Source organism: Aptenodytes patagonicus, chromosome 1 (assembly GCF_965638725.1).
Source record: "Aptenodytes patagonicus chromosome 1, bAptPat1.pri.cur, whole genome shotgun sequence".
Taxonomy (NCBI): Eukaryota; Metazoa; Chordata; class Aves; order Sphenisciformes; family Spheniscidae; genus Aptenodytes; species Aptenodytes patagonicus.
This window is the reverse complement of record NC_134949.1, coordinates 17837912-17861799: the sequence shown is the minus strand read 5'-3', so window position 1 is coordinate 17861799 and position 23888 is coordinate 17837912.

Here is a 23888-nt window from a genome sequence, read left to right as displayed (position 1 = left end):
TGCAATGAGCAGGGGCATCTTCAACTAGATCAGGTTGCTCAGAGCCCCGTCCAACCTGACCTTGAATGTTTCCAGGGATGGGGGCATCGACCGTCTCTCTAGGCAACCTGATCCAACGATTCACTACCCTCAGCATAAAAAATTTCTTCCTTATATCTAGTCTAAATCTACCCTAAAACCATTCCCCCTTGTCCTATCACAACAGGCCCTACTAAAAAGTTTGTCCCCATCTTTTTTATAAGCCCCCTTTAAGTATTGAAAGGCTGCAAGAAGGTCTCCCCGAAGCCTTCTCTTCTCCACGCTGAACAACCCCAACTCTCTCAGCCTTTCTTCATAGGAGAGGTGTTCCATCCCCCTGATCATTTTTGTGACCCTCTTCTGGACCTGCTCCAACAGGTCCGTGTCTTTCCTGTGCTGAGGGCTCCACAGCGGACACAGTACTCCAGGTGGGGTCTCCCCAGAGCAGAGTAGAGGCACAGAAACGCCTCCCTCGACCTGCTGGCCACGCTTCTTTTGATGCAGCCCAGGATACAATTGGCCTTTTGGGCTGCGGGCGCACATTGCTGGCTCATGTCGAGCTTTTCATCCACCCATGCCCCCAAGTCCTTCTCGGCAGGGCTGCTCTCAATCCCTTCATCCCCCAGCCTGTATTGATACCAAGGGTTACCCCAACCCAGGGGCAGGACCTTGCACTTGGCCTTGCTAAACATCGTGACGTTCACACAGGCCCACTTCTCGAGCTTGTCCAGGTCCCTCTGGATGGCATCCCATCCCTCAGGCATGTCAACCGCACCACTCAGCTTGGTGTCATCTGCAAAATGGATGGAAATGGTGGACTGATGCATACTCATGGTTCATTCCAGTCATTGACATAGGAATGAATGTGTTCATGTGTGTAACACTTAGTCTTTATTTTTAGGAGATTTTAATGAAATCTAACAAATAACATTTCATACTATTCCTTGAATAGTAAACAGTGCTTCTGTGTAGAAAACACTTTTTTTTTTTTTTTTATCAGTAAAAAGATGTTTTCATTTCATAGAAGCTGGTAGCTGAAGTTTCCACATTTCACAATACAGAATCATAGAATCATTAAGGTTGGAAAAGACCTCTAAGATCATTGAGTCCAACCGTCGACCCAACACCACCATGCCCACTAAACCATGCCCCTAAGCGCCTCATCTACAAGTCTTTTAAAAACCTCCAGGGATGGGGACTCCACCACTTCCCTGGGAAGCCTGGTCCAATGTTTAACCACTCTTTCAGTAAAGACATTTTTCCTCACGTCCAATCTAAACCTCCCCTGGCGCAACTTGAGGCCATTTCCCCTCGTCCTATCGCTAGTTACTTGGGAGAAGAGACCAACACCCACCTCGCTACAACCTCCTTTCAGGTAGTTGTAGAGAGCGATGAGGTCTCCCCTCAGCCTCCTTTTCTCCAGGCTACACAAACCCAGTTCCCTCAGCTGCTCCTCATAAGACTTGCTCTCCAGACCCCTCACCAGCCTTGTTGCTCTTCTCTGGACACGCTCCAGCACCTCAACGTCCTTCTTGTAGTGAGGGGCCCAAAACTGAACACAGGATTCGAGCCTGTGCGGCCTCACCAGGGCCGAGTACAGGGGCACGATCACTTCCCCACTCCTGCTGGCCACACTATTTCTGATACAGGCCAGGATGCCATTGGCCTTCTTGGCCGCCTGGGCACACTGCCCCCTCATGTTCAGCCGGCTGTCAACCAGCACCCCCAGGTCCTTTTCCGACAGGCAGCTTTCCAGCCACTCTTCCCCAAGCCTGTAGTGCTGCATGGGGTTGTTGTGGCCCAAGTGCAGGACCCGGCACTTGGCCTTGTTGAACCTCATACAATTGGCCTGGGCCCATCGATCCAGCCTGTCCAGGTCCCTCTGCAGAGCCTTCCTACCCTCAAGCACATCAACACTCCCGCCCAACTTGGTGTCATCTGCAAACTTACTGAGGGTGCACTCGATCCCCTCACCCAGATCATTGATAAAGATATTGAACAAGACCGGCCCCAAAACTGAGCCCTGGGGAACACCGCTCGTGACCGGCCACCAACTGGATCTGACTCCATTCACCACAACTCTCTGGGCCCGGCCGTCCAGCCAGGTTTTGACCCAGCGCAGAGTACACCTGTCTAAGCCATGAGCCACCAGCTTCTCTAGGAGAATGCTGTGGGAGACGGTGTCAAAGGCCTTACTGAAGTCCAGGTAGACCACATCCACAGCCTTTCCCTCATCCACTGGGCAGGTCACCTGGTCATAGAAGGAGATCAGGTTGGTCAAGCAGGACCTGCCTTTCATGAACCCGTGCTGGCTGGGCCTGATCCCCTGGTTGTCCCGCTCATGCCTTGTGAGCGCCCTCAAGATGAACCGCTCCATAATCTTCCCCGGCACCGAGGTCAGGCTGACAGGCCTGTAGTTCCCCGGATCCTCCTCCCGGCCCTTCTTGTAGATGGGCGTCACTTTATATGTGACGTCATTTATATAGTATAAGTGTTCCAGTCATTTAAAAAAAGCTGAGGAAAATAAATTTCAGCCATTGTCTTTTTATTCTTAAGAAGATTTTTCCCACTATACTACAAATATTATAAAGATTATTTTAAGATATACATATCCCATCCCATCACCAGATGTTATTTCATGTTCATGTAGCCACAGATGAACAGTAGTGACCTAGTCATCTATAATACTACCTAATGATACCAAAGAAAATAAAGCAGCACATTTGACACTGACAGCAATTGGATTTTTCAGAAGATCTCTTGTTCTGCCTGGAAACAATTCTGAAAAAGAATAAGCACTTCTGCCTGCAGGGTCTCTGGAAAAGGAAGCATCTAGGCAACTGCAATAGGACTGGGATGTTATTTTCAAATTCTCTATTGATGTGTAATACATATTTGGACATGTTATCTCATCCTTATTTTTTTTCTCCTACCCTTCATTAGTTTAATCTTTTTATACTGTGAACTCTTTAGGGCAGGCATAGTCCCTTACGAAGTGTACAAAAAGAGGCTTCTTGAGTACTATTAGATCTAACTGGAATTGAACTGACAACTGGAATAGAAATAAATATTAAGTAAAGGATCTTGGGCTGCATCCACAGGGGCATTACTAGCAGAGATATACATGTGATCATCCCATTCTGCTCAGAGCTTGTCAGGCCACACCTCAAGTGCCATGTCCAGTTCTAGTCCCGACAATTTAAAGAAGATACAAACCAACTGGAGAGGATCCAAAGGAGGGCCACAAAGATAATCAAAGGCCTGGAGAACCCGCCCTATGAGGAAAGACAGAAGAAGTTAGGTCTCTTCTCCCTGGAGAAGAGAAAGCTCAAGGGGGACCTCATCACAGTATTACAGTACTTAAAGCGTGGCTATGAAGAGGATGGAGACTCTCCTCTCTCTTCACAAGGAGCCACACAGAGAAAATGAGGGGCAATGGGTACAAGTTGCACTGGGAGGGGTTTCATCTCAATAGAAGAAAGAAAATTTTTACAGTGAGAACAATCAATCACTGGAATAACTTTCCCAGGGACATGGTAGAGTGTACATCACTAAGTTTTCAAGATGCGATTGGACAGGGTGCTAGATAATCTCACCTAGGCTTCCTTTCCCATGAAAGTTTGGACCAGATGATGCTTTGAGGTCCCTTCCAACCTGGGCTGTTCTATGGTTCTATGATTCTAACAATTAAGAAGAACATGCCTGCTTTTCTTGCTTGCTTTCCTCCATTTTTATTGGCCACAGTTGTCTTGTATTTGTTTATTTCTTATCCTCCATGGCATAGCATGGAAGGGATAATAAGGCCTTTTCTAATGACAGCAAATAGCATCCCCTACATACTTAATCAAGTAGTAGGGAGTAACATATGAGCATTTGGTTTGCAAAATAGAACTCATGGTATCCACAAGGGGTAAAAGAAGTTCTTCAAGGTGTGCTGTGGTCAACAAGAATTCATTATTGTCATAACAGGAATCTTTATTTTTAGTTTTGTTTGCTGGATTCTTTCAATTTCTACAAATGCCATTAACAATGTTTTATTAAAAATATAAATTGCACTTCTTCCTCATAATCTCACCATTTAATGTGGATTTTGCTTTTTGTTTGCAATATGTTCTTGTTGAAAACTTCTTGCATTTTCATGTTTCTGGACTCCAGGAAGGTTCTGAGTTATGATAGAGCACACAAAATGGGCCAAAAATAAATGATCTGGGCTAGAGAAAAACTTCTGGAGTGGATCTTGACCTTTTGATGACTATTGTGTATAGGTATGTTCTTTCTTTAATGAAAAGGGCATTTGATAATGTGGATTAATTTATAATCTTAATTAAGACTAAATCCCAGACTCATGTCACAAACCTGAGTTGCTATTGTCAGGAGTTTACAGGCTTCACTAGCTAAAGAAACCAGTAGATACCTTCAGGTCATTTCAGCCCATTACAATCTGATGGGCAGATGACACCATACCTGCCAGAAAGAGCTATTACTGTTCAGTGACTGAGATACATTGTTTAGCAATATTAATCACAATAATATGGTTTTATTATTTATACTTTAACATAGAGGTCAGCTGTTACCTTTTTAATATTGCATCAACTTGTCTTCCACTAAAAGCCTTTAATTCCACCCTGGAAAAAGGAAAGAACTGATCATCTTAAAGTTTTCAAAGGGGTTTTTTTTGGAACATGAATCCTGAACAAATCATTTTAGTTTTAGTAAGAAATCCCAATATACTATCCATCAACAGTTGGCATCTAGCAAGAACTAAGTGAAGTTAGAGATATTTAATATCTTTTAAAGATTTGCAGTTGTTTTATACTGAGTACTTCAGAATAGATTGTACTTCAGAATAGAGTGTCAGACCATTGAGTTTTTTCTGTATCTGTAAGGGAAATATTTGAAACATAATTTAGATATTGTTGCAGGAGAGTGGTAGTGCTTTCTGCTACTGGCCTGCCTCAAAGACATATATTGATCTAAATAATTAAGAATTGCTAGATAGGATAATACCTTCACTCCTGAATAGGTCTCCTAGCCTTTTAATATCTAATCACTGTCAACATCCTGAGGCATGGAGAAAATTTTTAGTGAATGTCAAAATAGCTGCAAAAATGGGAAATTATTTTAAATTATGTCTACCTACCATATCTCTACTGATTGACAGTAGAAATAAATAAGTGATTTGGTATACTTGATATTATTAGTATTTATCAGATTGCTTTTTGTGAAGTTATTATTTTTCATTTGAAACATTTTAGAAACTGATTAAACATGCCAAATATTCTGCTTTACAGGTGAGGTAGAAACTCTAGATTTAAAGTTACATTCCACCAGGCTTGACTAGGAGAGGCTTCTAAGCTAGTTGGAATTATATATTTACCAGAAGTGCTGGGCTTTTTCCAATTGTTAGAGAAGTAGTCCAGACAACCAACTAATTCCATATGCCAAACTTTCTCATGGCCAAAATTTAGTGGGAGGACTCCCAGCAACAAGAATTGTTTAACTTCTCTTTGCAGATTTCTTCGTACATATATTTGGATTTGTTTGTGGTTTTTCCCCATCGACCTAAGTCTGCCTTACTGCTTTCTGTCAGCTGTTAAGTTGAGCTCTTTAATACAAGCCATTTCTTTTGTGGTGCTACAAAAATGACTTGTCAAATTATCAAATCTTGTAAAGATTTGTTGCAGATCAAAAAGGAGAGTAGTCTTTAGATCAGTGAAAACGTGATCCAACAGATGACAATACGTAAATAGGAACTTTCATAAACTATGTTCTACTCTCAAGTCCATACAGAATTTGAAGCCTGATTGTCAGTCTATTTAGGCCAAAGATTATATATATAATTTTTTTTTTTAATCTTCATTCTGAATGATTTGTATTTTCCCATTGTTTTTTACTGCTGAAAATAACAGTCGTGCTGATTAATTAACTGGCAGAACCCATACTTACCCAACACATCTTAGCTTCCAAGATATATCCTGCTCAGTGTAAATGTTGGTCTTTTAATGGCAATCACAGTATGTGGGGTTGTCTGGAATTCTATTAGACTGCCATTAACAACAATATATCATTCTCCAGCTCTGCTGAGTGTTTTAAAGAAGCAAAATAATCAAATTGTGTGCTTCAAATTTGGTTTAAAAATGGACATCATTGGATAGTATGGGCTGAATTATTACAGTGTAAGTTTTGCCTGCATGAGTTAAAAGGTTTTGGTGCCCACATTTTTACTGCTAATTGTCTAAGCTCTTTAAAAATAATTTGCCAGAAGATATTTAACCAGCATCTATTTTCTTTTGGGATTTACTTTCATACTGGAGATATTTCTAACATCTTTTTTCAGTTTTTATTGTGCGAGTTATAATATCCGTGGATTGCTATGGATACAAACAGTTGGATCAGTCTATTAACCTCCAAAATACTTAAGAAGCCCTGTAAAGGTCAAATCATGAGGGGGGAAAAAGAGGAGAAAAATGAAACATATACAGAACAGCTGCTAGTCGTTCCCTGTACACAATATTTAGCTAGGTCAACAAAGAACTGAAAATTATTTGCATATTTAAATAGATCTTCAAAAGTTGGGAAGCTAGTAAGCTTGTTCTCTCATTGAATAGTAGCAGATAGAGTTATTGCCACTTGATTGTCCTTCTGGCAGCCAAAACAAGATATAAAAATCTTTGATGACAGTATGTCAAAGTATGCAGTCCAAGAACAAACAAATCTAATTTCCTGTTTCAGGATATATATGTATATATGTATTCATTTAGGTGGGAGCGGACAATTCATCATATGTAGAGCTCATCTCCTAATCTCTGATATTCACAACACTATTTCCACTCTGATTTAATATGCAAAACCTGCAGAAGTTCATGTTTTGGTTTATACACAGTAATGCATTATGTCTGAATAACACAAAAATTATCAAATGTTTATCCAGCCTTTAACCAAACAATATGAACGTCCTCTGTTCAAAATGGCTTAAAGTGTATTTATTATAATTTTATTATTGATTTTATTCTATTATCTACATAGAATTATTTAAACATGAACAAAGATATCTATATACGAATAACTGTAGGTACTTGTTCATGAATACAATTTCTGGCACCCCAAGCTTTCCTTCAGACTGGAAGTGGGACACTGAGAAAAGAGTATTCTGTTATAACTTGTGTTCATGGCACTACAAAGTAATCAGTATAAATGTAGAAATATCAGGTCTCTTGCATATTATTTTCTGTGTATTCTGTAAGGTATTACTTACCTGGAAAACACAATAGGAAAGGGACATGGGACGATGTATAGGCTACAGCTGAAAACAGAGATTTGATTTTTCTTCTTTGTGCATAGTTTTTAGCCAAATAAAGGGTTGTCTTATGACACCATGCAGACTTAGCAGGAAGATATATTCAATAGATAAGAACAGAGATTTAAGGAAGTAATAAAATTGTAATAAGTAGCATTCCATGGGTGACAGCACATTGTGGAATCCTTAATTCCCAGCAGCTTGGTGTCTACTGCAGAAAGCAATATTCTGCAGGGCAAAACTGGAGCTACATGATCCAAGGCATATTCATCAGACAAAGTTCTTCAGCCTGACTCCCGGAGGCAAATAGTTTTTTGGCATGAGGGTCACCTATGAAGCCAAAGAAAATAGTATGCAACTTCGTATCTTTATATTACTGGGTGTGAAGGTCCTTGTACTATTAAAAAAATCCAAAGAAACAAACAGTTTTAAAAAGCCACAGGAGAAAATAAACTGAACAATCGGGACAAGAATGATTGATAGGAATGGAAACACTAGATATATTAATGAAGATGGCTGCAGTGGAAGGGGAAAGCTTTCTGTAAGTTATCTTTGAGAATCATAGAGTTTCTAGTAAAATAGAAGTTCCTTGTGACTGGTGTATGCTCAGAACAATAGCAGACAATGAATTGAAGAGATGAACTTGTTACAGACTTACAGCCAGTACTATGAATCTAGAATATTTAGACTCTTATTAAGACCAGATTGTCTCTAGGTATAACAGCATGAAGCTCCATAAACAGCCATTAAAATGGAAGAAGCTGACAGCGGGAAAGCCAATGTATATATGCCAAGTAGCAGATTAGAAAGAAGTGGAGAAAAGCCCTAGAGGAAGCTGAAAGAAAATGACTGTGAGTACCAGCATTAAATCAGCAAAGGAAAAAATCAGAGAATAAATTGGCCAAGAAGAGAAACAGAAACAGAGAGAGTAAGAAAAAGATTTGCAACAATCGACAAAACTGAAGGAAATACCCTACCCTCTGAAAGACAGGAAAAACAGAATGACACTTTACATCCAGTTATTAAACTCAAGAGTACAAATAAAGCAAGAAAAGGCTGTTATGGAGTCCAGCATGGGATTCCTTAAGTGAACAAGAACAGTCCTTATGTGGAGTAACAGAACACTTTGCATGCTCCAGGGGCTTGCGTGTATGTGACATAAAAACCTCACAGAACCACAGGAGGACTGGAAAGAAAGGAAAAAGAAAGGAAGAAGAGAGGGAAGGGAAGGGAAGGATGAAGAGAGGAAAGGAAATGAAGAAGAGAAGAAAAAAGAAGCGGAAGGAAGGAAGGAAGGAAGGAAGGAAGGAAGGAAGGAAGGAAGGAGGGGAGAGAGAGGAAGGAAGGAAGGAAGGAAGGAAGGAAGGAGGGGAGAGAGAGGAAGGAAGGAGAAAGTTGAGAAGCAGGAAAGGCGGGAAGGACAAAAAGGAGAAAAAAGAGGAAAAGGAAGAGTAAGCAGAAATTTGTAAGATCCCTTAGGATCTCATGTCTTTGCAAAGATCCCATTTCCTAGAATTATCTTTGGGACTATTTCTAGGACCGGTGTGTTTCACTGTGCATCGAGCTGCAGACTGCAAAGTCTAACACAATGGTCCACTTGGAATTATTAACAAAAAAAGGAACCTCAGGAGACTTAGGAGACTTACATTCACCCATTGGTGAATGGTAATACTAAATCAACAGTTAAAGAAGCACATATCATGTCAGAAGTATAAAGAATTCCAAAAGAAAAGACCAAGGACAAAAACCACAAAATTATACTTTCCCTTTTTACAGAGCCAGAGTGAACATCTTCCATCTAGACCGATACAATCAAGCGATGATTATAATAAATAATTTTGCCCTTTTTCAGCAAGTCATCATGTTCAAAGTTAATCCATCTGCAACAGTTGTAAGCCTACTAAAACTTTCTTTACAGGTTATGAAATTCTATGAATAATAATAGTTGGCGTTGAATCTCAGTTCAAGCATAAGAAATTTCTATACTTTCACAGCATTGTGAATTGTACAGTTAGATACTTTGTTTCTGAATTTTGTTAATGTTTTTAAATGAAGAGCTTATCTTGAAACCCATCTTATCTTGAAGTAGATAATATAATCACCTCTTATGCCAATCTGAATAAAGCTGTATCATTGCATCAGAAAAAATATTAGAACAATAATGCGAGATTTAATTGAATATTTTCAGACTTGAGTAAGAGTTCATATTGTTTTTTTTTAAATAAAAGTATGTTAGTTCTTCATATAATCTCCTTCACTTCATCCTTAGATTCTTCTAAACATATTGCACACTGTATATTGAAGGATTGTCTAGTCTGAAATGATGACTGTTAAAATTAACTCTGTCAGTTTAATAGTCCAATTGTACAAAACTTCCTTAAACCATGACCACATTTTTCGGAATCGGACCCTAATCTTGCAAGCAGAATGTCTGTTTTCTTGCAGCTCTGGGTTTGCTCTTACTGCGTTATCAGATGCCAACTTCATGTTCTTGTATTCTGCATTAAATGAGATTTCCAATACATACTGGCATTTTTATTTTTTTATAATAAAAAATAAACTAAATGAACTAAATAAATAATGCATTTCTATGCTATGCTTGTCATGCTTAATTTATTTAAATCCTGAAATTTAAACTAATTTTCTGATTTTTCATATCCATCTGTCAGTTCATCCATCCATTCTTGCATTTTTCACTGCTATGATATTTGAGCACCTAGCATAAATTACAGAGAAAATTGATGTAAACCTGTTCTGAGGTGTGCCTAATTTTAGTTGATTTAACTTCCTGAATCCTTAAGCTTACATTTTTTAGTGGAACTATCAACTGCTCTCTGGGATACTTTCACCACTCACTCTCACTTTCACCATAATTTTGTACAATGACATCATGCAGGCAGTTACATATTTATAGGAGAAGATTCAGCATGATTTGAAAAGTTATGTTTGCTTTCTTGTTTCTCTTATTTTTTTCATATTGTAAATAACCTACTATTTAAAATGATAAGACATTTTACAGGTTTAAAAAGACTAAAAAAGACTTAAAAAGATTAAATGAAAAACATTTAATAAATATATGCAAAATAACCAACATAGCTGCTGAAAGAATGCAGATAATATTTCTTATTGAAATTGAGTCTTGTCACTCAGTCTTTTGTACCTAGAACATCTTGCTAGACTTGAAATTATTAACTATTAAATATTTTCAAAAAATATATATCTGTCAAACATACAAGTGACAAACCTGGGATGGCTGAAGTACGAAGATAGGGGATAATCAACTGTCAAAGTTGCTTCTGTTCCCCTTTTTCCCTTTGTTTGTAATTTTATACCTCAACTCCCAGTGACTCATTAGCTATAGGCTATTGGCTTCTCCCCTTTCCACAGCTCTCTTTTTAAGACATCACTATTCTAGCCACTGATTGTACAAAAAAGTGACCTAACTGTACAGAGAGCACTATTCAACAGAGCCCAAGAAAAACAAAAGAAGAAAAAGGGAAAAAAACCCTACATAAATACCACAAGGAAGCTGGTAAGGGGAGGTCACTGCCTGAATGGCTCAGGTGCAGCCAGATCAGGGCTAGGTCTAAGTTAAAAAGCTGAAGCAGTCCAACATTTGTATTGTCACAGCGTCAGTTAACAATCACATCATTAGTGTTAATCAGAAGCTGTGCTTTGTCATTATTGTTATTACAAGTGCACACCTGCAAGCTAGAGGAGAGCAACAGACTATAACAAAATGACACTCGACCCTGGGTTGTTATTTAGGTCCAATACCTGAGGAAAGTTGGCAAGAGTTTGTAATATAGAAAGGTTTTTCCAGAGAAATTGCTTCCCTTTTTCTCCTCTTTGCTGCACGCTAGGCTGTGCCATCCATTAATTATGGATCCCCATGGCAAGACTGCATTCACTGTCAGTGGAGGGAGACATGACTGTCTCTACCTACTTGCTTTGAAAGGAGGATAAGTAATTGTGTACAGTTTCACACACAGCTCCATAACTCACACATGTACTGACAGAGGTTTTGTTCCTCATTACCATCCCCTCTGTGTGTATGTTCTTCCAGTAACAGACTGGTCCTTAAGTAACAGCTAAAGAAGTAATTTAGCAATCAGTCATAATGCAAAAGTAATTTCGGGAAATGATGCATTTCAAGACATTTCTGAATGATACTTTTTTATTTGTGGAACAGAATTAGACTGAATTACTACTGACACAATGAATCCTTTGCTATTACTCCTTCCTGCTACATAGGCTTTTATTATTGTTTTGTATGGACCACATGGGACTAAATTCTAAAATTTATGGATATCATATTTATAGTACACATCAGTGGACAAGCGTCAGGAAACATCAGTTTTATAGAGGAATTAAATGAGGTTGTTATAGCAAAATTTATTGTTTAATCCGTGAAAGCTCCATAGACTTCAAAGGTTAGACGGCCAAGTAATAAAGATAGAACATCACAATCATAATCTCAATAAGTAGTATAACATGGCTATAAAATAAAAATGGACAGAAAATGAAAGAAATATACAGGTATGCCTAATATAATTTCCAGTTCTGTTAACTTTGTCTATGAATCTGGAATGTGATTACTGAATTATAGGCTGTCAGAAGTGGATTTTAAGGTTTCCTTCCTTTCTTTCTCCCTTTCCCTTCCCTTTCCAGAGACCTAATTTGAAAACACACTCTTAATCTGTATTGTCTTTGCAAAACAGGAGAGGTGGATCCTGTACACTGTGGAAACAAGAGCCACTTTGGCCGAACATGCAGAAAATACAGCCTCACAGCTTCCTGGCAAAATTTATTATGCTACCAAATAGCCTGTATGTTGTTCTCTATTCACCATAAGGCTAGAGCTCTCTAACAGTATGTAAATAGATGTAAAACAGTGACCAAGGCACATGGGCAATTGGCAGCAAGGAAACACAATGTAACATTAAATACTGGCATATAAATTCATGTCCTGGATTTTTAAAAACAGTCGCCTGATGAGCCAGCAAACTCCAGTGCTGTACAATGTTGACTACTTCATTAATAATATGCAGTGCGTTAAGTAGCTAAATCATAAATAAAAATAACGGTGTCCTTTGGAGACATGCCAGCACTCCAGTTGCCTGTAGTTGCATTTACATTGTATTGTTGATTCACCCTGAGAACACTTTAAGGCCACATTCCCTAACCACAAATATTGTGTAGCTGTTTGAGCACCCAATGGAGCATGGCAGTACCCCAGATGACATAGCAAGGCTTGCCACCTTGAGGGCACCATGCTCTTAAAGACATCTGTAAGGATACCTCAGGCAGTGTGGACAGTGCATGCTCCTGGCCACCACCATCTCAAGTACCTCAAACCTGCCTCCATGCCTGCCAAGCAGCATGCCCGCTGCAAGGCCACTGCACCAGGCTGAGTGGGCAGCGTGCCCAAGTGATACCTGTCAACCTGGAAACTCCATGATGGGTGTAGAATGGACCATGACTACAAAATACCTGCCTCAATAGCCAGGAATCTCCTGTTGGGGGCATCTCATGGCCCACTGAGGACAGCCTTCACAGTCTTTTCCATGTAGAAATGGTAGGTTGCAAGAAAGGAATCCAGGTGTAAGATGTGTATGAGAAGACTCCTCCAGGGTGCCAACGTAGAGTCAACACCTGGCCATATTGCAGCACACCTTGGAAAGGATTTTAATGTAGTTGTTCTGCTAACACTAACCTGAAAATAATAGAGAATTTCATACTACAGTTGATTTTAAATGCAGATATACTCACACAACATAATATAATGGAAAGTAGAAAAAGATGAAAATTGCCAGCTCTATTATTTTGGCCAATTACCTGTTACACACCTCATGTGGCTTTAACCTGCTCATGCTACATTTCAGCCCTTCTACTTCTGGATCTGCCAAAATTTTTAGGTAACTTTGTATCAGTTCAAGTTTTCTGATTAACCAATTGCTTCCCCCAGTCTGTATTCAGGTATCACAGCAACAAGCATATTGGTGACACACAGTCAGAGAACCTGAACTGCCAGAGGCTGACTACTCCTTCTCAGTGATGCACCCCAAGGCTGCCCAGTACTGAGGCACATCAAGCCTAGGAGACAGTGTCCCAGAATTACAGCTTTGTTGTGTTCCTCTCAAAATATTCATGAATTGTAGAGAGATATATTCAAATATTTCTTGTGGAGGTATTCAACACACACCATCTTCATGTTCCAAAAAACATCAAGATTTATATTGTGTCTCAGACCGCATATTATTGAACCTGCTTTTTGTGTTGAATAAATATTGATGTTTACATCAAGAGAACTGAGTATCTTCCTAGTACAGATAGAAGACTGAAATTATTCACAACATCCTGCATTCTGCAAAATGCATGAAGGCTATGATGAAAAATAATTTAATACAATAAAATAACAGGTCTTTAAATTCCAAGGAGCATTAGTGAGCTCAGTATTACAAACATAAAACATTTAAGTCATTGCTAGGACTGTATCTTTTATCTGCAATAAAAAACTGTATTTCCTTTCTGTTATATTGCCATTGTGATTGTCAGCCCTGTAAGCTATGAGATAATATGGTAACTAATTAGAAAAATACTAGTTTTTATAAAATTTCTTATATAGCTACTGTCTGAAAAGGGTATGGTGTTAGTCAAGTTCTGTTGACGTAGTTTAAATGTTGTTACTGGGGGAAAATTTAGAAACATGATTTAATATTTAACTAATATGAAAAACAACTGTTTGCCTCTTACGCCTTCTCTCAGGACTGCACAGGAGGGAAAATGTCTCTGCTGTCAGCTCAGGAACTGCTGCAGGAGCAAGTACACCCTCAGGCCATGTGGCATGGTTGAGGAGCCATGGAGAAGCTTTCATTTTTAGTTCTCTCTAACTACACTAATTCACAGCACTTACCAACACCCTGTATCAGCTTGTCAGCACTGAGATCTCTACCATGGGCTGCTGGGAAAAGAGAAAAAAGATAGAATTCTAACTTAAACCAACACAACATAAGTGTGCTTATCTAGTACTTTCTACTCCCAGATTTATCCCAGCATGTTAGCTGTTGATGGGTGATGCTTTTAGTTTGTTCAGATATTCTGAGGTAGATGTTACTTGTGATTAGAAAACCTGCAAAAATTGACTTGTTTTGCCTTTTTCTATTTGCTGTTACAAAATATCAAAAGGCAATCTGTCATAAACCATAGTAACAATGAGTAGTGTGAAAAAATATCTTTTTATAGAAAAATATAGCAAAGCAACTTATTTTATAATTAAAAAAGGAAAATCTTTGTAATTTTATCTTAAATTTCATATGTTTATAAAGTAAAATGTAAAAAAACCCCAAAAATTATAGAACATATTTATATCATACACTGATAATTTGTGTGATCTTGAGTTTAAACTGTCAAGTTAAATAGACCCGGGGCAAAAATTCAGCATTGCTGTTCAACTTCAGCCTCAGTTTTCTCAATGCAAAAGCAAGAACACATTTAATCATTACCTCCAAGAGACAAACAGGCTTCACATCTGTCATCATAACAAAAATCAGACAAATTTATTCTAATATAATCATACCTTTTCATGCTGGTCTCCAACTGATGCTAGAGATAAGCTTAGGAGGAAAAGATGGATGGGTAGAGGAGAACAGAAATGGAGAAAAATCAAATTACAGAAAACCTAAGGAAGGAAATTACCTTAAAAAGGCAGAAACAGAGAGGGGTAGAATAGACCCCTCAAGAGTATCAACAGAGTTGGTTGAAAATTGCATCACAACTATTTTAATGCACATGCACATAAACCCTTCTGATTTTAAATGAAATCCTATACCAAAAGCATTCACTGTTTTAATGTCCTAGACTTTGAAGGGTTCTGTTAAAATGGAAAGTACAAAGCACTTCTAGATATTATTGGAAATTGCTTTGCTTAATCCTCCAAGCTATGTCAAGATGTGTTTTGCTTTCCTTCTGTTCATTAACCCAATTTAGAGTTTTTTCTAGAAATAAAATTTACTATTCACATATTTTTACAAAAGGATTTTATTGAGACATATTTTATTGTGCCCAGCATTTTATTTAGCAAAACACAGGCATGAAGTTTTGTAGAACTAATATTGTGCAAGAGAGAGACAGCAAACAATATATAGCGGGGTGTTGCTCTCTCCTGGCTTGTGACACAGACTGATTCATGAGGCAAATGTTGCTGATGAAAAAGGCTTGCTAGTTTGCTTAAATGAACTTAGTTTGCTGCTTCAAATTATTTAAAACTACTATTTGCCCTGGGAGGTAAATACAAATCTCACCAGGCAATCTCTCCTTCCCCTGCCCTCCTCCCCCTCAGTTGTTATCCTTGCTGGGCCTTTCTAGAAACAAAAGGGAAATTGGAACTCACTAATTCAAAAGCAGATTGAAATTTAAGAAATCAGGTTGGAGCTTAGCTCAGCTGTAAAACTGCAGTCTCTGGGGCAGATTCACTCATACATGCTTTACCTTCAGGATGCTCCAGGTTCACAGACGGGCCAGTGCAGAGCCACACCTTCTCCATGAACATTGTCCTATGCAGAGGGCACTCCCAGCCTTGGTATATCCACTTCCCACTTAGTTCACCACTTAGGGGTAAGTGTGTTATGCCAAAAACATGGACAGGGTGTTCCACTCTCAAACTCCTCCCAGATCCTGTAGCTTTCAAGCTGTTGTAAATAGAGCCAAAGCAAACATAGGTCTGCTCTCAGAAACATGGAGCCATCCTGAAACTAGGGACTATCCTTAACTTGACACTATGTACCCCAAACCTGAATTTATTTTTTAGAGTCACAGCTTATAAGAAAAGTGAAAAGGAGAATCCATGACCAGGTAGGCCTGAGAGGGAGGCCCACATGAACTCTTAGACCCTAGACAAATAAACATTGGCTCAAAAGTGTGAATTACTTCTTAACATCCAGGTCTGTACTGGTAGAAGAAGGTATCTGATGAAACACAAGTCTGACATGATAGTGCAGAAGGGCTAGGGTAGAGAGGACAGCTTTTTAATCTAACTTAGTCTCACTTGTAATTCATTCCTTTTAAAGAGCGAGGGAGTGAGGTACACACTCTGGAAAGGGCAGAGCTTGCCCCATCGTGAGGGAGACCCCTTATGTACTCAGGACACGCCTTACTTCCCCCCTTACTCACTCTATGTTATTTTAATAGCTAAATATACAAGGTTTTATACAGTTAAACCTTTTGAGCTCAAAAGCGGTATCTTTGGTCTTCTTTGGGGGGAATTTAGGCAGATCCCTTTCTAAGTGTTTGCAGGTGTGAGGATATCTCTCACAAGCAATTGACACCTGCAGTGCAATTTTAGTCTGTTTTTAAGGAAATTACTACCCCTTTTTCTCAAAATAATTGTCACAGAAAAAAGTTGCTCATAACAGGAGAGAACTCCTAACCAGTACGAGCTGGTCAGAAGCTGTTGTATTGTCTTCTCAAGAGAAAAACCCTCTGACCCGTGGCAATTCCACAAAGTAGCGCTCTGACATCTATAGCAGGACATACTCTCTTTAACAATTGAATACCATTAAATCAACAGATAGATCATTAAATAAGAAGATTAAAATATCCAACCCTGTCTTTTCTCAAGATTATGTATAAGAACTTAGGTATTTTCTGCTCCTTTCTACTCTCCATTTCAGCAATATTATTTTTCTTAGCTATATAAAAGCATTCGTTAGAAACACTGTTTTCTTTTTACAATTGTTTTGAAGTCCAGAATATCATATATCTGTACTGAGTGGTATACTTGATCAATTATTTTCTGTCTCATCACTTAAACATGATTGTTTCAGATAAGCAGCACTTAAGGAAAGAGAGTTAAAAAACAGAAATTGTTCATTGAGTTTAGGTGTAAACTCATCTGTCAGCTACACAAATTACAATCTCACTTCAACAACCAAAAATATCGCAACTACCAGCAGCAGGTGACGCTTTTTTTTTTGTGTCCTCATCTCTCTGAGTGTGTAGACTTCAGGCCAGTTATTCTGCCATGGGGCGGAGGGGGACAGGGAAGGAATCTGTGATGTTCACGGACAGCCTAGCGGTTGGCATACATAGAAGCTCCTCAAAGGCTACTGAAGATACTTCAGTCTTCTAAAAGGGAAACACAAAATTGCACCACACTACAAAAATCTAATCATCATCCAAGCAAAGTTTTAAGTCAGCAAAGAGAAATTCCTATCTAGTCCAGCACAAGTAACTGTTTCTGTTTCCCACCTTCTTGGCATCTCAGTCTCCCTACTGTCTGGGTACTTCTGTGTTTGCACCTCATTCATTTCCAAAAGTTGCTAACTGCCTTTTATTGAGACAACTGTTTCTGGACATCTGATCTGATGTCAGACAGAGAGGGAACAGAATCCGGTAGGACTTGCTATTAGAAAACAAGATCCATGTGAGAAGAAAGAGCATCAAAGCTGGCCAAAGGAAACAAAACATTTGGGTTTTGTTTTCACACAGCATGGTAAATGAGAGCAGCGATACATTCAGCTGTGCCAGTTGCTGAAAGGTCTGTGCGTTAACTACAGTGATATGAGCTGGAGGATTGCATCTGGCACTGATGCTGGGAGTACTCTCATCCAGCATATATTGTAATGGACATTTGTAATGTTTAATTATATTGACAAGGCATGCACAGAAGGGACAAATACAGAAGCAGACACATAGCACTGAAATGGAAAAATCTAGTCATTAAAGCAGAAAACATTATTTTGAAACAGCTCATGGATGAGCTATGGACAGAGCAGGATCAGGTAGCTCCAAGCTTCAGAAACATACCACCTCAGCTAAGAGACAGAAATCACAGCTGGAAAGGTGAGATGGAGAAAGACAACATATTTGTTATTCTGTTTCATGTTAGACAGTGTTTGTTCAGGATTAATCATTCAGTCATATTTGGTCTGAATATTCAAAACATAGTATGTCCTCCATTTTGAACTTTCAGACTGGCAGTCCCGTGGTATGGAAATTAACCTATCATAATGAAAGCCATCTGAGATGAGCTATTTCTTTCCCTTGATAATTCCAATAGGGTTTTGTTTGTTTGTTTTGCCATATTCTGTTTTCCTCAAATAAGTGTTGGAAAGGGCAGCCTGTCTATAAAAATGTCTGTGGGACTGGGACATTATGGGGGAGTGATAGGGAAGGAGGTGACGTAGATGAGTCTGCGGAAGGAACGAAGATGCTTGATGAACTGTGACTGCCCTGGAGCCATCTACTTGATCATTTGCCCACATATCAGTTGTTACAGCTGATGCACTTAAAAAGTTCATTCTCCTTCTAGAGACAGATTGTGCGAAAGGCTGTGTGCTAAGTTGTCCAAAGTAACAAATGCCAGCACACAATCTCAATGCTGGTTCAGCCTGTTATATAAAATTGCCTATCAGATCAGCAAAAGACTGAGATGAAAAAAATATATACATGAAAAATGGATTGTTCAGATTGAAAGAATTGCAATAAGCTGACTTGCAGGCTCCTTGTCAAAACACCATACAGTACCAGAAGAAGCTGAAATACCTCTGGAAGAGATGCTTATAGTAATATTTCCAAGAAGTGTTTGACTTACTGATGTTCATGAGAGTGGAATGTCACTCTTTAGGTAGTGTTGATTGGAGAGTCTCTGAAGGGGTGTTGATGTGGCAATTTCATGTCTACTTTTTCCAGACCACCACTTCTTATGACTTTAGGGCTGGGCATATCTGTATTTGAGATTTGCTCTCTGTATCCTATCAGGCATCCTGAGTGGACTAGGCTGGGAAAATAAAATATTTGATGAGATTTAGCTAATTTACATAACACCACCTGTTAGAACTGGGTTCCCGTTATTACTCCTTCCTTCCTGAACTGTTTTCTTTCTTTACCTTATTTCTCCACTTTTCTATCATTCTAACCCTGTCTTCTGGTTAGCAAAATTCTGGTTCAGCTTGCCAAGGAAAATCTACTTTTTGCAACATTATCAAGAACTACATTGTCTTAAGCACTCCGAACCTGCCACACATTTGACAGATCTCAGAGTAGCTGATGAGACAGTCCACAAGGCCCTCAATGGTATGACTACGAAACAAATCCCAGTGGCTAGTCACAGTTTTCAATAGAAATGACTAATTCAGGAGACACAGCCAAATCATCAAGCTTTCTGCCATGGTATCACGTACAATGCCATCTGATTCCTTAAGGCTCTCAGATTCACAGGCTCACTGCATTGGCAGGACACCTGTATTTCCTACTTGGACATTTTCCTGGTACCTCTCTCTTATTTTTCACAGGCTGCCCAGCTGGTAAATGGCCATATTGCCCATTTCCTCACGCTGCTTGGCTCTTTGGATTTTCCAGCTACCTTGACTTCCTGGACACTTACCTTTCTGGGCTACTGAGCTTCCACAGAGACCACCTGTTTCGACACCCAGCATCCCAGCTGTCCTCACAAGCCAGACTGGAAATTGAAAGGTACGAGAGGAAACAGGACAATCATTTAGCTGGTGGATCAGCTAATAGGGAGACAGGTGGCTGCCCCATGAACAGGAAGGCAAGGTCCATGAAAACATTTTCAATGGTTTTCATTCATTGCCCACTATTACATTTAGTTTTGTATACATGAATTTTCTGATGAGACTGAAGTTCTGTTTACCGGCCTGGTAACAGTGCATTTGTACTCAAGTCATCCACAGAGATAGCCTATATATATAAAGAAGAAAGAATCTGAAGCAGAAGTATCATTCACTCATGGAAAGAAAAGCATGTTAGAAAGGAACTTGGTTGAGTTTGCACAGCAATGAGGTACTGTATTGGGTTTGCATGGCAAGGTTTTGGTAGCAGGGGGGCTACAGGGGTGGCTTCTGTAAGAAGATGCCAGAAGCTTCCCCTATGTCTGATAGAGCCAATGCCAGCCAGCTCCAAGATGGACCTGCTGCTGGCCAAAGCTGAGCCAATCAGCAATGGTGGTAGTGCCTCTGTGATAATGTATTTAAGAAGGGGGGGGGAAATGTGCAACTGCAACTGAAGTGAGGAGTGAGAATATGTGAGAGAAACAACTCTGCAGACACCAAGGTCAGGGAAGAAGGAGGGCAAGGAGGTAATCTAGGTGCTGGAGCAGAGATTCCCCTGCAGCCCGTGGTGAAGACCATGGTGAGGCAGGCTGTCCCCCTGCAGCCCATGGAGGTCCACGGTGGAGCAGATATCCATCTGCAGCCCATGGAGGATCCCACACCAGAGCAGGTGGATGCACCCAAAGGAGGCTGTGACCCCGTTGGAAGCCTGCGCTGGAGCAGGCTCCTGGAAGGAACTGTGGACCTGTAGAGAGAGGAGCCCACGCTGGAGCAGGTTTGGTGGTGGGACTTATCCCGTGGGGGACCCATGCTGGAGCAGTCTGTTCCTGAAGGACTGCACCCCCTGGAAGGGACCCATGCTGGAGCAGTCTGTTCCTGAAGGACTGCACCCCCTGGAAGGGACCCATGCTGGAGCAGTTCGTGAAGAACTGCAGCCCATGGGTGGGACCTCACGTTGGAGCAGGGGAAGAGAGTGAGGAGGAAGGAATGGCGGAGATAACGTGTGATGAACTGACTGTAACCCCCATTCCCCCATTAAGATTTGGTTTTATTTCTCATTATCCTACTCTGATTTGATTGACAATAAATTAAATTAATTTCCCTAAGTCGAGCCTGTTTTTTGCCCTTGACGGTAATTGGTGAGTGATCTCTCGACCTGTACTTATCTTGACCCATGAGCCTTTTCTTATCCCCCTGTCCAGCTGAGGAGGGACAGCGATAGAGTGGCTTGGTGGGCACCTGGCGTCCAGCCAAGGTCAACCCACCACAGATGCATTGTGGCATTCCTTTCTTCTTATATGCTGACGTTTGCACTATTCATAATTTTTTTAAATTAAATCTAAATTAACATATCTAACAAGAAAAAACTTTGCAATATATTAGTTATTTACAAAATTAAAGTGAATTTCCTCCTCTTCTGTGTATTCTACTAGCAATTTTGAAAATTTTAGCTCACCCATGCACATTTTTGACAGAATAACTAAGGGAGTAGATTATTATCCACTGTATGATCCTATATTGATCAGTTATGGGACACCTGACAGCCAGGTTTCACAAATATTAGCTGATAGAGGACAGAGTCATTCCAACCTATGGTCTCTGCTCTGGTTTGATGCCAGGTTTGATCCTTCTGGCACATTTTTTAGTTCTGGTCCTCTTTTTTTTCCCCTCCAAGGCCTGCCAGCTGACCTCACTGCTGCATGAGTTTGCTCTCACAAGCTGTCTAAGTCCTTTTACCCAGAAAATTCTATTTTTGCTGGTTTAGGCTCCCATTCCAGTCCCAGCCTGCCCTTCGCTCCTCTCTTACAGTCCCTCTCACCATTTCACTTGCAATCAGCTTTTTATTTAGTCTCTTTGGTCAATCATTTCAAGTGTGTCCTATATCCTCTCTTACACTCCACATTGCTTTGCTTTCCTTCTGCTGAAATTTGCCTCACTTAGTTCCAACCCATAGTTTTTCTCACCCTTCTTCCCTGATTCCTTTGCTCAGTCCCTTTCTCTAGGTATTTTGCTTCTCCACATGCTTTAATTCTTCAACAAATTTACACGCCCTGCATATTTATCTTCCTGCCCCATTTCATTAGTCCCTTCTCCCATATTCTAGCCAGTCCTGTTCTTCCCAGGGTCCAACACTAACCTCTTTAGCCAGCTGCTGTCTTGTCTCTGGGCACTTGATTCCAACCCAGACTCTCCCATGGGTTGCATTTCCATTCATTTTGCCTTTTCTAGGATAGACAAGGCACAGAAAGTTTCAAGATATAAGAAAATCCTACAACAACTGTCTTTCTCTAACCAGTCATTCCCCATATTCCTTTGGTCTTCTAACTCAAGAAGTAGCCCTTACAGCCTCAATGTCCTGTGTTCTGCTACCAGTTCCTGAAACCAATGGCAAGTATTTGCAGACCATTCTGATTGCATACCAGAGGAGCCGTTTGCAAATCTGGAGGTCTTAGATTGTGCAGGACTGCAGTAAATTTTCTGTTATAAACACTCAAAACTATAATGTTCTGAACTAAGCTTCGCCTGCACCATAGATCTCAAGGAAATCTTCAAAACAGGGCTATTTAGAGTCATGAGAGATATTGTCTGAAACAATTGTCTGTCTTATACTATCTGTCAGTTGTATTTTCTAAAAATCTGTCCTGCATATCAGTGTGTAGCTATTAGGATAGAAGGCAGAATAGAGGAACAGGAGAGAGAAAGACAGAACATAAACGATGTTTAATGTTTACATAGTTAAATCTTTTCCTCAACTGAAGAAAAAGGAAGTAAACTATGGCAAAAGCATCCTTACAGCAAACACAAAACCATATTCTGCAGCCAATATTTCTTGCAGAAGAAGTTAAAGTCTGATGCTAAAGAAAGAGCATTTTTTCCCGTCCAATTTCAATGCAATTAAGGTTCCTGTCACACTTCCTAGGAGAAAGCACCAATATTTTCACATGGTTAACCACACTGTTTTTTGCAGTGAGAATGACAGAAAGTTGTATTAGGTACATGAAGGTGGATTTACACTTATTTGGACTGTATCTAATTTTCTTATATGCTACTTGTAGTAGTATCTGCATTCAAATAATCTACTTAGAAGTGCTGAATTAATTAAAACACAATAACAAGAAAAAGCAGCCTCCAAAACCCCCATGGCACTTGTGCAAAATTACAACAGTTGAATTCGTTTTGTTTGCAAGCATCAGTAGTCAGGTGCCTTATGGTTCCACTGCTGTTCATTCAAATACTTGTCACATACACTGGAGCTGTCTACCTGATTTCAAAACATTTCTTCCCGAGTTCACAAATACTATGTGTGTGACAGTGCAATTTGCAAATGAGTGTGTGTGTGTGTGTCTGTATATATGAATTTCATAAAAGCTTCTCCCCGTGTCTCTTGACTGATAATGTTTTTGGAAAATGACATGCAACCACTTAAAAAATATGGTACTGCTTATTTTACCTGAACATTTCACTTTCACAGTGTCACAAACACAAACTAATCTCCAAATGGATAAAAGATATCTCCTAACTGTGAGATGTTTGAAGACATTGCTGCAGTGATGTGTGTAGGCCTATATGGTTTTTTTTTCATAAAGGTCAAATATTTCCCACTACATATACTTGTTTAAAGCTGTACGTATTTTATTTCATACATACATTTGGGAGCCTAATGGAAACACAGATCTGGAGGTACAACATAGGCATTGAAACTGGTAGAAGTATTTTTAGCTCTTGTTTTCAATATGACTTACTGTTAAAGCCGAAGCATTTGATGGACTTGTGTTGATTTTAACAAAAGGTTTCCGTATCCAAGGCGGACTTTTTTGTTGTTTCCAGTGAGGAACAGAGATGGAAAGAGAGATATTAAAAGCTTGGCCTATTTGATGCTGTTCCATTTCCTGAAAATGGTTAGAAAAAGTTGGAGTTTTGTTGTGATACAAAACACAAACAGACATTTAAATCCTGAGAACTGTGGAACAAAAACCAGCTTGCACAGTCATTTTCTTTTC